The sequence below is a fragment of the Castor canadensis genome, chromosome 6, assembly GCF_047511655.1.
Source record: "Castor canadensis chromosome 6, mCasCan1.hap1v2, whole genome shotgun sequence".
NCBI classification, from domain to species: domain Eukaryota; kingdom Metazoa; phylum Chordata; class Mammalia; order Rodentia; family Castoridae; genus Castor; species Castor canadensis.
The window spans coordinates 140,091,177-140,108,412 of NC_133391.1; the positions used below are offsets into that span (position 1 = coordinate 140,091,177).

The following is a 17,236-nucleotide window of genomic DNA, read 5'->3' on the forward strand; positions in this document are numbered from 1 at the left end:
GCAGGGTATAGGTGAGTCTGTCTGTATTGTCGAAGGTCATTGTTGATGGAGTAGGAGTGGCCTCTGGCTTTTGTGCTGTGGTCTCTGTTCTGAGCTCTTGTTGCAAATGTCTCTCTGGTATATTTCTTCTCATTTCTTTCTTCTCTCATCCTATAAATGTTTCTAGCCTTGAGTTGAGGTCCCCACAGACCTGTACCCCTCATATAAGAGCCACAAAAGTCTGGGGAAGTATGTAAGGAAAGGAAGGAAAGAGTCTCTCAATTCCACCCGAAAGGATTCTCCTCCTAGCCTTTAGAGTCCAGATCCTTCCTCTACCTGGAGTCTCACAAACTTGTGCTCAAGAGGCTTTGTTCTTCCCGGCACTCCTAGCCTTGATGCCTGAGCTTCTCCAGGGCAGTGCAGGGGGCTTAGCTGCATGTAAACCATTCTGCAGCCCTCTGTACCCACCCCCAGTAGAATAGTAAAAGCTACTGTTAGTTGTTTGGTAAAGTTGCAGGCATTTTAGTAATAGTCGTGGATAGGTTATCTATCTTATTCCTCACCATCCTATTAGTCAGCGGTCACTAGTCCTTTTGCTTCTGAGGAAAGGGTTGTCCAGGGTTTAGATGAGCTGTCAAAGTTACCGAGCTAGTAAAAGGCCAAGACAATATTTGCCCCCATTTTCCTGATTGCCATTCCATTCATGACCTGGCTTTCTCCGCTAAGAATTATAGCACATGTTTTGATCAGATTCATCACACCTATGGGGCCTGCTAACAGAATATTTGGTCATGCTCAGACAGAAAGAACTGGGAGATGTGTTTATGAGCCCCTACTCCACATCTCACAAGTGCCTCTTTCCCCATCTCACAAGTGCTCCAATTTGGTAGGTCTCCACTAACCATTGGGAGGGAAGTAATCCGATGAACTAAGCGCACCAATCAGGCTTCTTCTCTGCCTCTTATTTGTGTTTTGTTTCATTTGTGGTGTGAGCAATGAAAGGTCTCAAATTATGGAGTGCTTTGAGAATTTTTCTGTTTTTCCCTACCACCTGTTCTCATGGGTTAAAATTTCTTCCCTTCTCTTTTTCTCTTCTCTTTTGAGGCAGTGTCTCACATTGTAGCCCAGGCTGGCCTCAAACTCATGACCCTGCTGTCTCAATTTGCTGAGTGCTGGGATTACAGATATGTGTGACACCACACTTGGCTATTTTTCCTTTTGGAATAAGGCACCAAAGTCCCACTTTTTCTATTTGTCTACCCCAGAGGTTCAAAACATACTTTTGTTGGTGCTCTTGATAATGTAGCACTGTGTGATTTCCAGTTAACTTTTTCCTCCCCTTTAATAATAGTTTTTTTTTTTTTTTTTTTGAGACAGGGTTTTGCTGTGTAGCCTACACTGGCCTCAAACTTGCAATGTAGCTAAGGCTGGCTTTGAACTTGTGATTCTCCTGCCTCTGCCTCCTAAGTGCTAGATATGCACCACTATGCCTGGCCCTAGGTTTTTTTTTCTCTTAAAGCATAGTATTTAATTACCCCCTCTCCAAAATAAAAAATCTAATGGGTGAGGTTTCAGGCTGGGAGGATTTTCTGATTCCTCTGAAATCACATACCAGATCCCTTCACTCTCTAGCTACTTCTGGATTATATATGGCTCAGGCCTCCTCAGGGTTTGTTACTATACCAGTTCCTGGTTAAAGTGACTTGCTAGTCTGCTCTCCAAGTCTGCTCTCCCTGGTCTGGCTCTTCACTTCTGAGACCTTTATTTATCAGTTTCCTGTTTTCAGCTCAGTGCCAAGCTCTGACCCCAGGGCTCTGCTTCCTTCTTCTCTGTAGCCTGAGGAAGAGGAAGTATGACTCTCTAGAGGACGGAAACTGTGCCAAGCCCAGAGGTTGGTTTGCCTGCCTCACTGGGGCAGGATAAGAACATTCTGAGTGAAAGATTCTGGATCTCAAAGGGTTGGGAACCTGAGGGCAAGAGAGTGGGAGGGGAGGCAAGAGGAATTCATCAGACTGGAGGATCTGGAAGAGGGCCAAGGTATTGTAATCAAGGTTGGAAAGCTTGTGTTCCAGACCCTGTGAGGGAGGTGAGGAGGTAGTATCTGTCCCAGCACAGTCTATGAAGGTGTCCTCAAGTCTGATGAGAGGCTTTTATTTTCATTTTACAACATATTACTGACTTTAGATTTGTTGATTGTCTAATGAATGCAGTACTCTAATTTTCCAAGTTGTTTCTGATATTTATTTGCTTATAGGCATCTTTTACCAAAGTCAGGGAGAAAGAATGTACACACGGTTCATACCTAGGCATGTTTACTCTCATTCTGCTGATAATTAACACAGGTCAGTACAGGTGACCTGTGTGAGCTTGGTCAATTAAGTTTAATTGAAATTAAGTTTCTTTTCATGTTAGATCGCGAAAAAAAGGCTGTGTGAGAATTGAAAGGGTTAATATGTTCTTACTCATTCCTTTCAACAGTTATGTATCCAGGGCCTGCTCTGTATCCATGCCCTGCTTTTCCTGCTGCTCTCCCTCCATGCAGGTTTCTCCTCCCCACACTCCTATGATGAAGTTCTTACACAAGAAACTGTCTCAGACTTCACTTCTCAGGACACAATCTAAGACGCATGTATCTTATTTGTTCCATGTTACTCATAAATGGCACACACACAAAAAGAAGCACAGGATGATGAAAAACTGAAGGAAAAGTATGAATGATGACTGTTAACAATTTCATCAATACTTACTGTTAAGTCCAACACCAAGTTTTCCCACTACCTGTCAACATTCTATAAACTTAAAATACTAGATAAACAAAACCCCTGTTTTTGCAGCTAGGAGGAACAGAATTGGGAACAGAGTAACTGCTTTCATCTTTAGTGAAAGATGAGGATTACATTACAAGATATAAAGTTCAGGGAACTAGGTGAGCACATAGATAAATTACATGATGCTCTCTGAACTAGCCAGATCTGAATTTGTAGTCACTTTGTTGCTGCATCAATTTATCCATTCAAGAGACAGACTAGAGCTGGACACTGATGGCTCTTGGCTATAATCCTAGGTACACAGGAGGCACAGATCAGGAGGATGGCAGATGGAAGTCAGGCAAATAGTTCAGGAGACCCTATATCGAAAATACCCAACACAAAAAAAGGTCTGACAGATTGACTCAAGTGATAGAGTGCCTGTCTAGCAAGTGTGGGGCCCTGAGTTCAAAATCCCAGCATCACCAAAAAATAAAACAAAACAAAAGCAGACTAGGATGAGCAATGGGTGAGTTGCATTAGAAACTTTGCCATTTCTGTTTTTAAAATATCCAGATGAATACTTAAAAATGTATGACTACAGTCATAGTTTAGTTCCATGGGGCAAGACAGAAAAATGTTAAGAAACTCATTTTTTTCTATTATCAATTATTTATTTTGAAATGATTTTAATGAAGACTTCATTCTGATGGTTTTTTGTCTGAAACAAATGTTCATGTTGTTACAGAAAATGCAGTGATGCCTTAAATACTACTTGTGCTTTGTCAGCTCTGTGGTTAGGGAAGATTAATGGTTTTGTGCACAGTGCTTAGCAGAAGTTGAAAATCCTCTTGATTTTTATCTTTCTGAGATGTTTTGGGAGAAAAGTGTGTGTGCATGTGTGTGAGTGTGTGTACATAGTTGATCCTCTGTAGCCAGAAGTTCTATATCTATGGATTTAACCAGCTACAGATTGAAAATATTTGGGAAATAATTATGACTATACTGCACATTTACAGATTTTTCTTGTCATTCCCTAAACAATACAGTATAAAAAGTATTTACATTGCATTAGCTACTGTAAGCATCTAGAGATATTAAAAACATTTGGGAAGAAAGTAAAAGGGGACAACAGAGAGCTGAGAGAGAAAAGGAAAAGGGAAAGGGGAAGGGAAAGAGTAATGGAGGGGTGAAGATAATCAAAGTTCAATACATGTGTGTATGAAAATGTCATGAAGAAATCCTTACTAGGCAAGTCAACTCACTCCTGAATATCCCCACAATGGTCACAATTATTCCTTGTGTTGCTTTTATTAAACATATATAATTTAAAAATATGAGACAATGTGTGTAGATTATATGCAAATTTGATGCCATTTTATATAATGGACTTGAATATCTTAAGGATTTTGGAATCTGTGAAGAGCCTTGGAACCAATTACCCTTGAATACTAAGTGATGATTATATAAGTGTGAGTGTAGGTGTGTGGATGTGTATGTGTCTATGTATGTGTGTGAGCACATGTGTGTGCGCACATGCATATGTTTGTGTACATGTGTGGATGCATGTATGAATGCATGTACAGGTGTTGTGTATATACATGTTCGTGAATGTATATGAGTGAATGTGTGTGTGTGTGCACGTGTGCCCATGCATATAGAACTGGAAGCACCAAGATTTGAGTGTGGAGGATTGTGGAGTCCTCCAGCCTCAAAGGCTGTCACTTACAGGGCAGAGCGAGCTTCTAGGTTGTTTTCCTGGACAACAGTAGGCACCCTGGGGTGGTGGGGGATTCAAGGAGAACTTCTCACACAAGCTGATAAACTGCAGAGCTGGTATTCAAGGGGAAGTCTGCTTTCAAGTGCTGCATTTCTGGAAAGACCTTTAAGAGAGCTTTCATCTCTAAATTGTCAGCTAGTGTTATTCTGAATAATATGTCTGAAGAAAATTTTATGCATTTTCATAAGTTGTTATGTGCATCCTCATTGGTGAGGGTCCTGTCAAAAAAGAGATGAAAGAGTATTTGTCACGAGGGAGAGCAAGGAAGTTTAATGGAGGATATTTGTAAAGGAGGGGCATAATGAAAATAAGCAACAAATAACAAAGACTGATGAGGCCTCCAGTAGGGATGCAAATACCAGTGAGATGGAGAAGAGTGGCAGCCAGAGAAGTGCTTGCTGGTCTTGGTGCCTTCAACAGAGGACTGTGGGCACCACCAGGGACAAACCAAAGCCAAGCAGGAAGAGGCCTGATGACTCTTTCCTTGCTCCCTCTAGTTTACTGCCCATGCCTTCCATGGATGAAACTGACCAGGAGTCCAAGACAAAGACATCCCTTGGGATAAAGGCAAAGACCAGGGTATAAAAGGATGGAGAAGGGTGGAAAGCAGAGCTGAAGGGGCAAATGCAGATATGCCAGGCACTATGCAGAGTGCCTTCCTCAGAGAATTCAGCCCACATGAGGAGAGAACTGTGAGCTCCCTTGGCCAAAGAGGGTACATAACCTGGACATGAATAATGAATGGCATGTGTGGATACCTCTTCTTATACATAAAAGGGACGAAGATCTGGCTGTCCCGGTACTTTTATGCCCCATGAGGTACTTCTGCTGTACTACTCAGGAGGAATGTGTATTTTCTATAAGAGACCAACGGGTTTTAGAAGGATGATTGAAGTTTTAGAGGATGATCTCATATTTCTAGGACAGAACTACTATTCTAAATGCCCCTTCTCCCTTCTAGTCCCCAGCCTACTACACTGTCCACTCAGTGAGAGAACCACAGTCCTTTATGGAAAAGCAGAGTTAATAAGTAGGAAAGTGTGATGAGGACTAGAGTTTGGCTTTTAATCATGACCCAGACATTTACTGTCTTTAGTCATGAAGATGAAATGACAGCTCAAAAGCAGTCTAGAAATGAAATCTTTATACATAATGGCTTTCATGAACCGAAAGCCTAATGATAGGCAATATTATTCTTCTCTCTTCCTGTGATAGGATCTTGTCAGGGAAATGTGACCCATCCTTAAGGTACTCACAACCTGTTCTCCTTGCCAGCATAAACAAATTATCAATAGCATTAGAAAGTATTTCTCGTACATAGCAGCAAAGAGGAGAGGTACCTTCCTACACTCCACCCCCAGCCATGGGCCACGTCAAACACACTGTCCTGTCATCTCAGATAGGGAAAAGCACCTGGTAACTGTACAAAACAGGACAAACCAAAAAACACAGAAGTACATGGAATTTGCTCCTTAAATTGTGAAACCTAGCACACACACCTATGTGTGTGACAACAGAGTAAGCATCATATGGTGTGTGTGGTTTGGTGCGTGTTGGGGGTGTGTGAGTGTGATTTTAGACACTGAAAACAAAGATAAATGAGGAGGGCTGTGTGGGTCCCCTCCCTCCTCTCCTCAGCCAATCTCTGTGGTGGTGTGAGTGGATGTGGGAGTGGTAGGGCTCCTGTCATTCTGGCACTAGGAGCCCCTGTTGTCTGTAGTCTGGGAACTCTGTCAGAATGCAGGTCCTGGTAAGAGAGGAAAAGGCCAGGGAATAGGAAAAGGTCAAAGGGAAAAACTTAGGGAAATACAAAAGAAATATGAAAACCAGAAACTTACAACCTATGAAGCATACAGTCTCTAGACATAGGACCAAGAACTATCACACTCCACTTGGAGAGTGAGGAACAATTGAAATAAATGTTTAGTTTAAAAAAAAAGTGTGAGAAAAAAAGTTTAGGAAGAAAGAGGATGGTTAATGGGCCTCCTCTGGGGAACGAGTTTTTCACGGTAAAAGGTCTGTCTGAAGGAGGAGCCAAATCATACTTGCCAAGATCCTTCCCAGCATCAGACCCCAGGGGTGTGGGGAGGTTTCAAAGGGTGCTGACTCTCTTTGCAAAACACTGACAGTCAGTGTTTATAAGTTCCTTTTGAAAAGGCAGGTAATCAAAAAGATCAGAAAACTGTGTATTGAACACAGACTGTTCCAGCTTGACTTTGTTTTTAGAAGCTGCTGTGTGTCTGTTCAAAGATGGTGCTTTTTAACTAGGCGTTATAAACAAGTGCTCAGGCTGGGATGCAGAGGAAAGGAGCTCTAAGAGGTAGCAAACAATGCATCAGTGTACACATGCTGTTAAACAAACAAGTAGGTCAAGCCTGTCCCCAGGGACCCAGGGATATATATCAACTGTGCAGAGGTCAAAGGGCAGCCAGTGGACCTCCTGGCTTTCATTTCTGGCAGCTTCTGTTAACTAGGGACGTGACAAGAATGAGGTTCTCCATGTTCCTGAGGAAATATTCAAAAACACATCTTCAGTTTGTTTTCTGTGGTTTTTAAGCAAGTAGTAAGAGAATCAGCAGGATTATGGTATAAGGCTTGCCAACATTTTCCCCCACGATTGTGCAAATGATTCTTTTTTTTAAATTGGAAGTTTAAAGTATCGGTTTTGTCAATTGAAAAATGGGATGAAAGAATGCTAGTTGGTCTAAATGCCAAAACACAGCTTCCTTTTTGTTTCTCCTATGAATCGAGTTAACTCATTTAGCTACTCAAGAGTTGAAAAAGAGCCAGTAGAAACTTGGCTGGGCTTGTCAGAAAGGGAGGAAGACAGGGAGCCTCCAGGCACAAGCAGGTGGGAAGAAAACAAGAGAGGACAGATCTGGGAAGAAAAGGAGATTTAGGGCACCAGGGACATCTGCCCACAAATTGCTTCACACAGCTCCCCACCATTAGAATAGATGAACAATGTCCTCTCTTTCATACAATTCCTGATTCCTTTCTGGGAGCAGCCATACAATGTTGGGCTTGGGTGCCTGCTCCCCCAACTACTGATCTTCAGCTTTTCCTCACTGATTTTAAGTTCACTGGCCCCTAATATTAGTCTGGCAAAAGATAGAAAAGAGAAAAACAATCAGAAGTTTGTTAATATGTGTGCCATGTTTACACATGGGAGCACTTGTGATGAGTAACTCAAAGAGATGCTTAGAACTTGAATACTTACAAAGAAGTGACAGGTCAAAGGAAAAGGACTTCGAGATTTTAGGGCAGGCAGATTGTGAAAACTTAAGTATATATGGGTGACTAAAGAAGATAAGGACTCCTTAGCAAGGTTTGTTATGTTGGCAGATTCTTCTGTCTCCTTCTCTGAGCTGATAAGAGTCCAGAGTTGTCTCCGGTGACTAAAAGTCCTCTGCCCTTCCTGATAGAGGTGGAGATGGAAAAGAATTTTTCTTATGTCTGCTTCAGCTCAATATAATTAATATGCCAAAGTTGCATATTTTAGAGTGGTATATTCTGGTACTTCCTCTGAAGAAGAAAGGTATTTACCTTTCTGCTTCCTTCATCTGTAAAAAGGAAATAATATTACTCTCTAGTCATCATGAGGATTTCTTAGGATAATCCATTCCAAGGACTTTAGAACTGGTCTGGCAGACAGCACTCAGTAAATACTGCCCAACATCTCTGCTGCTGCTGCTGTTGCTGCTGAAATCCTTTGGATTTCCCCAAGATCATTTGATCACTGACTTGGCAGTGAGGGAGGCCATGATATAAATAGCTAAGTAAAGAGTAGAGAAATACAATTTACTAATAGAATCTTCTTCATTGTAGAAATTCCTGGAGATGGTGAAGTCAGTGGCAATAGCTAATTAGGAGACCATCCAGGAAGGATTAAGAGCCAAATACTAAGGGCTGCTTGCTTCAGTGTATGCTGTTGACTGTGTCACACAGAGGGGGTACTTAGGCCTGCAGATCTTTAGTGGATCATGTGAAAATGAAAGGAAAATGACTATGAAAGTGACACTGAAAAAGCTTTTCAAAATGAAGCTGAAAGACCATGAAGGGGCAGGATTTAGGCATAATTTGAACTGCTCCCTAGAAATGTGAGCTTCTATCACCTCCATCCCTTGACCACAGCCATCCAGAACACTGAACAACTGGGCAATTGCTTTGGGCCCAGAGTCTTATACATTAAGAGGTTCTCAGACTCTTGTTTTATGGACATTTGCATTCTGTTTCTTCCATAGGTCATGTAGCCCCATTCCTTTTTAGCATTTAATAGCCCATGTAAGTTCCCACTTTTTCTGTCTTCTGTGGAACACTGATTCAGAGCTCTCAAACCTGTACCTCCTGAATTGCAGTTCCTAAGGCTCAAATAAATTCCTTTTTATTTGTGCAGTTTCTGAGTTTGGATTGATTGACAATGATAGGAAAGAAAGAAAGTATTCATTCAAGTACAGAGAAGAGAATTGTACACAATGGAAAGACATAAAAAGTGAGGGGATACCTATGGAATGTTAGGATGAGCACCGGAAGTCTTGATTTGCAGAGAAAGCTCCTTTGGCTTCACCTGAGCCTGAAGAAATGACTTTACTTCTCCCAGGATAACTGGAAATTTGAGCAGAAAGAAAGTAGGAAGAGTTTCAGGGCTTTGTGGCAGTAGTATTAAGATGGAAAGAGTTAAGGCCAAAGATCATGCAGAGAACTGTTGCCATTACTTTCATCATCAAAAGCAAATATTTACTATAACTCTAGACAATCTTTATCTCAGACCTAGTATAGCCCTGGGCTTTGGAAAAATACTGTTTACATGGAATAACCTGTTACATAAAAATTATAAGAGGTTCCCACACTAAGGCCCTGACAGACCAGATTAAATGTTAAAAGGAATCACTTACATTGAGTTCCCACATTACCAAAGTGAAACCAAATTATTATCTAATCTTTCCAGAAACCAGGGGAGAGAGGTAATAACCACCTTTCCTATACAGTTTTGATGGTATGATGATGAATGCCCTCTGCCTTATGCTTGCTAGGCAAGAACTCTACCTCATGAGCCATGTTTCCAACTCCTTTTGCTTTTAGTTTATTTTTCAGATAGGGTCTTGTTTTTGTCTGAGGCCAGCCTATCTCTGCTTCCTGTGTGGTTGGGATTACAGACATGAACCCCATGCCAGTGAATACTTGCTTCCTTTTATCTTTATGAAAAAAGATTGGCTAATCTAATATGAAGCAATAATTTGTTTTCTTATTGATCTGGCTCCCTGTCACTGTCTTATAAGTAAAATAACTTCAAAATGACTATCAGATCTTGGTCATTTGTTTCTGCTTTTTTCAGCCTTTCTCTGTCTAAAAATTAACTTTGGTTCAGCCTATCATGGAATGAAGTGTTACCTGAATGTAGAATTGCAAAATAAAGCTAAATAAGATATTTTAACCAAATCATTGTAATTTTATCTTTTGACAAATTCTATTTGTACAGTGTACTTACTATAAAATTTCAGATTGTAGCAAAAGCTGTTGTTCTAAGTGATTGATAGAGTGGGATATGCATGATGAATCTGTACGAGAAGAAATGCACTGGAAAAATAGGATAAAATGCAATACATCAAAAGGAAATAACAATTATCAACCTATATGCAAATATCATAAATAACAAATATCAAGCTATATTGGGTAATGTCAGTGCATCCAACTTTGCCAAACATACACTAAAGGACTTAAAAGTGCATATAGACTCCAACACAGTGGTAGTTGAAGACTTTAATACCCCTCTATCACCAATAGATAGGTCATCCAAACAAAAAAATCAACAAAAAAAATCCTAGAACTAAATGAAACCATAGATCAAATGGACCTGACTGATGTCTACAGAATATTTCACCTTGCAACAGTGCAACACACATTCTTCTCAGCAGCCCATGGAACTTTCTCCAAAATACACCATATCTTAAGGTACAAAGCAAGACTCAATAAATATGAGAAATTTAAATAAACCCCTGCTTACTATCTGATCACAATGCAATAAAACTAAAACTCAACAACAAAAGCAGCAGTAGAAAATATGCAAAAAATTGGAAGTTGATTAACACATTGCTCAATGATCAGTGGGTCATAGAAGAAATAAGAGAGGAAATCAAAAAGTTTCTTGGAATTTAATGTAAAGGAAAACACAACCTATCAGAACCTATGGGACACAGCAAAGGCAGTTCTAAGAGGAAAGTTTATAGCCATGAGTGCACATATTAAAAGGATAGAAAGATCTCAAATAAATGACCTAATGCTACATCTCAAACTCCTAGAAAAAGAAGAACAAGCTAAACCTAAACCAAGCAGAAGGACAGAAATACTAAAAATAAGGGCTTAAATTAATGAAATAAAGACCAAATAAAACCATACAAAACAAAAAGCTGGTTCTTTGGAAAAATAAACAAGATTAACAAGCCCCTAGCAAATCTGACTATAAGGAGGAAGAAAAAGAACCAAATTAGTAAAATCAGAAACAAAAAAGGGGAGTTAACAACAAACACCTGGGAAATCCAGGGAATCATCACAGACTATTTTGAGAACCTATATTCCAATAAACTTGAAAATCTTGAAGAAATGGACAAATTTCTAGATACTTATGACCGTCCAAAACTGAACCAAGAGGATATTAACCACCTAAACAGATATATTACACATAATAAAATTGAAGCAGTAATAAAGAGCCTCCCCCAAAAAAGAACAGGACCTGACAGATTCTACCAGACCTTTAAAGAAGAACTAATACCAACTCTCCTTAAACTTTTCCATGAAATAGAAAGGGAAGGAACACTGCCTAACTCATTCTATGAAGCCAGTATTGCACTCATCCCAAAACTGAACAAGGACACATCCAAAAAGGAGAACTACAGGTCAATCTCCTTGATGAACATTGATGCAACAATCCTCAATAAAATAATGGCAAACCAAATTGAACAACATATCAGAAAGAATTCACTATGACCAAGTCGACTTCATCCCAGGGATGTAGGAATAGTTCAACATATGCAAATCATTAAACGTAATATAGCACATTAATAGAAACCACTTGATCATCTCAATAGAGGCAGAAAAAGCCTCCAATAAGATTCAACACCACTTCATGATAAAATCTCTAAGAAAACTAGGAATAGAAGGAATGTATCCTACATAATAAAGGCTATATATGACAAACCTATAGCCAACATCATACTTAATGGGGAAAAACTGAAACCATTTCTCCTGAAGTCAGGAATGAGACAAGAGTGGCCACTCTCCACTTCAATTCAACATAGTCCTGGAATTCCTAGCCAGAGCACAAGGCAAGAAGAAGAAATAAAAGGAATACAAATAGGGAAAGAAGTAGTCAAACTATCCCTATTTGCAGATGACATGCTCTTATACCTTAGAGACTTGAAAAACTCCACCCAAAAGCGCCTAGACACCATAAACAGCTTCAGCAAAGTAGCAGCATACAAAATCAACTTACAAAAATCAGTAGCCTTTCTACACACCAACAATGAGCAGATTGAGAAAGAATATAGGAAAACAATTCCATTTACAATAGCCTCAAAAAAAATCAAATACCTAGGAATAAACTTAACAAAGAATGTAAATGCCTTCTACCAAGAGAACTGAAAGAGATCAAAGAAGACTACAGAATGTGAAAAGATCTCCCATGCTCGTGGATTGGCAGAATCAACATAGTAAAAATGGCTATACTACCAATAGCAATCTACATGTTCAACACAATTCCCATTAAAATTCCAATGACATTCATCACAGAGATTGATAAATCTACCCTAAAGTTCATTTGGAGACCAATAGCCAAGGCAATACCCAGCAAAAAGAGCAATGCTGGAGGTATCACAATACCTGACTTGAAATTATATTACAAAGCAATAGCAATAAAAACAGCATGGTACTGGCACAAAATTAGACATGAAGACCAGTGGAACAGAATAGAGGATCCGGATATGGATCCAGGCAACTATGCTCACCTAATCTTCCACAAGATGCCATAAACATGATGAAAAAAAGAAAGCCTCTCCAACAAATGTTGCTGGGAAAAGTGGTATTGGCCTGTAGAAAACTGAAACCAGATCAATGCTTATCACCCTGCACTAGTATCAATTCAAAGTGGATTAAGGAGATTAATATCAGACCTAAAACCTTGAAGCTAGTACAGAAAAGAGCAGGGTATATACTGGAAGCAATAGGCATAGGCAAGGACTTCCTCAGTAGTTGCTGAACTCAAGCAGCTCAGCAACTAAAAGAAAGGATGGACAAATAGGGCTATGTGAAATTAAAAATCTTCTGCACAACAAAAGAAATGGTCTCTAAATCGAAGAGACCACCCACAGAAAATATTTGCTAGCTATACATCAGACAAGGGACTGATAACCAGAATATACAGGGAGCTCAAAGAACTAAACTCCCCCCATATCAACGACCCAATAAAGAAATGGGCAACTAAACTAAACAGAACTTTTTCAAAGGAAAAAGTCCAAATGTCCAAAAAACACATGAAAAAATGCTCACCATCCCTGGCCATAAAGGAAATGCAAATCAAAACCACACTAAGATTCCACCTCACTCCTGTTAAAATGGCTGTCATCAAGAACACCACCAACAACAAATGTTGGTGAAGATGTGGGCAAAAGGAACCCTCATTCATTGTTGGTGAGAATGTAAGCTAGTACAACCACTCTGGAAAGCAATAGGGAAGCTCCTCAAAAACCTAAAAATACAACTGCCATATGATCCAGCAACACCATTCCTGGGTATATACCCAAAGGAATGTGAGTCAGGTTGCAACAACGGCACCTGCACACCATGTTTATTGCAGCACTATTCACAATAGCTAAGCTATGGAAACAGCCAAGATGCTTCACTATTGACAATGGATTAAGAAAATGTATTTATATACAATGGAATTTTATTCAGGCACAAAGAAGAATGAAATTTTGTCATTCGCAGGTAAATGGATGGAACTGGAGAGTATCATCTTAAGTGAAGTTAGTCAGGCTCAGAAGGCCTAAAATTGCATGTTCTCCTTCATTTGTGGATTATAGACCTAAACAAATGCAGTAAATTTATTGGACATAGGTCACACACTAAGGAGAAACTGTGCATGGGAGGGATAGGGAAAGGGAAGGAAACCTAGAACTTGAATGTGGTTGATGTGCTTATTGTACAGGAATGAATATAGTAATCTTAAACTGACAGAGGCCACTATGAGAAGGGGATTAGGAAGCAGTGAACAGATCTGCTACAGATGAACCAGGTTTGGTTGATACACATGGCATGGAAACAACACAAGGATTCTCCCTACATAGCTATCTTTATCTCAAACTAGAAAAACACTATATTTTTCTTATTATCTTTTATGTTTTTTCTTCTACAAAATCAGAGAACAAGAGAGTGGAACAGGTTCTATCCAGAGGCAGGGGTTTGAGGGGGAGGTGGTCCAAATAATGGATACACATGTAAATAAATGCAAAAATGATAAAATAAAATAATAAAAAAAGTTGAGATCTTGGCCTCCCAACATGAAATTCTTTATCTCCTGTGGCAGAGATAGAGCGAGTCTTCACTAAACCATGGGCTTTCATCTCTTGACCACATAGGAAAAACACATTTTCCAGCGTCTAGTTGGGACCATGTCACAATTCAAGCCAACAGAATATTAATAGATGTGAAATGAGCTGCTGAAACTTTCCAGAGCTTTTACTCTCTCTTTCTCTTCTAGAAAGCAGCGCCACAGATAGAGGGAGCCTCTATCTCTGAGTCTTGGAAGACATCTACCTGGGAGGGCTGCCCAGCCTGCATGAGTGTGAGGTGGATAAGAAATATAACAGTTGTATTAAGCCACAGGCACTTTAGGGTTGTTTGTTGTAGAAGTGAGTGTTAATGACCCTAACTAGCTCAGCTTCAGGTAGCAAAAATGGCCAATGTTGAAATCCTACTATTAGATAAGCATGGTATTTCAGAGCAATAATAATTTCTTCTTTACCTTAGGATTTTGGGGGTTCTTGTTAAAGTACAAATACAGAAATGTATTATAAGAAGCCATCAAAATCCACAATGGAATTTGATAAAGTTCAGAAATACATGGAAATACCTAGACTCATTCATTAATTCATTCATTTACTCACTATTAAATGAGTGCTTACTTAGTGCAAGGCAGTGGACTAAATGGTTGTTTACTGACAGTTTTTCTGACTGATAGTTTGTAAAGGACTAGCTTAGCAGGTTGGAGTTTCTAGGGTTGTTTTTTTTTAGATCTAAATGAGTAACTTTTATTTCCTGGGGAACCTCTTCCTCAGTCACACACAGAAGGTACAGGAAAAGAGTTCTAAAGTATGAACATTTGGAACTGGCCTTTGAGGTACGAGTTTAGCTGACCCTGTGGTTGAGAGGCCCTGGGTTGGTAGAGAATAGGAAGAATCTTCCTATGTCCAAATAGGGTAGTGGGAAAGGACTATTTACTCATTTATGTTAAGAAACTAAAGTAGCCACCAGGAGGACTTTCAGGAAGCTTGGAATTCATTAGAATTGGATTCTGTCAGAAGGTCCTGATGTTTGGTAATTATCATTATTTATTGAAACAAATAAAAGCAATGTCATTTTTCATTGATTTCTTCTACCCACAGAGAACTGGAATTCTTTCAGTTTTCCTAGTATGATGGAGATTCTGAAGGAAGGGGTGAATGGCTGAAGGAGAATTTGTATTTCGTGAATTAATTAATTCATTTTTTGAGGCAGTGTATTACTATGTAGCCTATTCTGCCCTTGATCTTGCTCTGTAGCCCAGGCTGGCCTAGAACTCAAGGGCCTCTGCCTCCTCCCTAAGTATTAAGATTATAGGTTTGTGCCACCACACCTGACTCTGAAGCAGAATTTTAAAAATCCAGGAAGAGAAAATCATCTTTAAGGAGTAGAACTGAAACTGGAGGTTTAGGGTAGAAAGCCCTGACTCCAAGGGTCCCAACTGGACTAAGCTCAGCTCCTTGTCCTTCTAGGCCAGTTAAAGAGGGGCACTGGTAAACCGCAGAGAAAGGAGGTTTAATTGAACTTGAATGTGTCTGTGGAGAAGACAATGTGACACCAAGATTTTCTTTGGGGTACTGGCATAAATTTTAGGAGAAAAGTTGAGGGCAGGGGTGAGTGGTTCATGCTTGTAATCCTAGCACTTGAGAGGCAGAGGCAGGAGGATAGTGAGTTCAAGACCGGCCTGGGCTACAGAGCAAGACCCTGTCTCAAAAAAAAAAAAAATCTTGCAAGAGAAATAAAATATGTACAGATTTGATCTAATAGTATACTATTACATATAATAGTATACGTATTATATATATGTAGAATAATATATACTACATATTATAGGGTTTTATACTTTACATTGTATCTTTGTTTCTGTACCTAATTGAATCTCTTATTTATCTAGACCTTGCTTATAAGTACCCAAAGGTTATACATACTCCAGCTATATCTCTAAGTGATTCATTTGTAAGTCTTTCTTGTTGTAAAACACGATGCCTATATGTTACAATGGACACTGGTTTCTCTGTTTTTTTGGGGTAACTATTCTATATTTCATTGGGAATTCACTTCTCCTCCAGGGGCCTATAAACTTAAGGCAAAGTTTTTTACCTAGGAGCTATTTTACTCCACCAAGGGACATTTGGCAATGACATTTGTCACAATTGGTATATAAGTATTTCTAGCAGCTTGTGACTGGAAAACAAGGATGCTACTAAATATCCTGCAATGCACGGAACAGCCCAGTACATAATGTCACTATGGCTGAGGTTGAGAAACTCTGACTTGGAGAGAAGCTAACTCTACCTCTGCTCTGGCAAAGGAGATTGATTTAGGGTGGGCACATGACCATCAGTGATGATGGAAGGAGACATTTCCTAAGGGCTTCTAGGAAAGAGAAGCTCCTCACTCTTAGAGGTTTTGGAGGGGGTCTGTCTTAGCTTTACTGTCTGTTAGAAAAACCGAAAACATAGGAAAAAATATATAAAACAATGAGACTTTGGACATCAGACTGTGAAGGACAGTGATCCCTGAAAAGGGGGAGAAAAAGGAAAGGAAAATGAAAGATTAAAGTATCAATGGGCTCTGAAACAAGTTTAAGCAACCAGATTGTAAATGCTATTGAATAAAACAGAGGGAGGGACAGAAAAAACATTGGAAGAAATAGTAGCTGAACATTTTTCACATTTAATAAAACACAGTAGCTCAAGATCTAGGAATCTCAAAATCTCAATAAACCCAAGCACAAGACAAAGAAAAGAGAAGAGAGAACAGCACTATAATAAGACTAACATAAGTCGTGGTGGAAATTTGTAAAGGACTTTCCCTTAAAACTGTTAAGAATTTTGAAAAACCTGTTTTACATGAGTTGTTTTTCTCCTCTAACTCAGTGCTGCTATGGGAATAGCTTAATTTCTGTTGTAGTAAAACTAAAACTAGCTTGGCTATGTGAATAGATTTCTTTGTTCTGCTCATGTATTATTCATCACAGTCACAGTCAGCCAGACCAAGTTGAAAAGGCAGCCAAACTTCTGTTGCTCAACCCATTTATGTATTCACTTCAGCTGCAAATCCTGTTTTCTCTCAAGGCAAGAATTTAGGACCTTGACTCCCATCTAGTCTTCATTACTGACACTCAAGGCCAATGTAGTCTGTATGACCTCCCGCTACTACTCTGAGTAAAAATATG

At 39.5% G+C, this 17,236-nt stretch overlaps 1 long non-coding RNA gene across 1 annotated transcript in view; it reads left to right on the plus strand.

Annotated features, from left to right (window-relative positions):
* The first annotated feature begins 1,863 nt into the window (after positions 1–1,863).
* LOC141424207 (uncharacterized) overlaps positions 1,864–17,236 on the plus strand; it is a 38,473-nt gene continuing 23,100 nt past the window's right edge. The window contains exon 1 of the long non-coding RNA XR_012449184.1: positions 1,864–2,016. This is a non-coding gene — a long non-coding RNA (uncharacterized lncRNA). The remainder of the gene's footprint in view (positions 2,017–17,236) is intronic.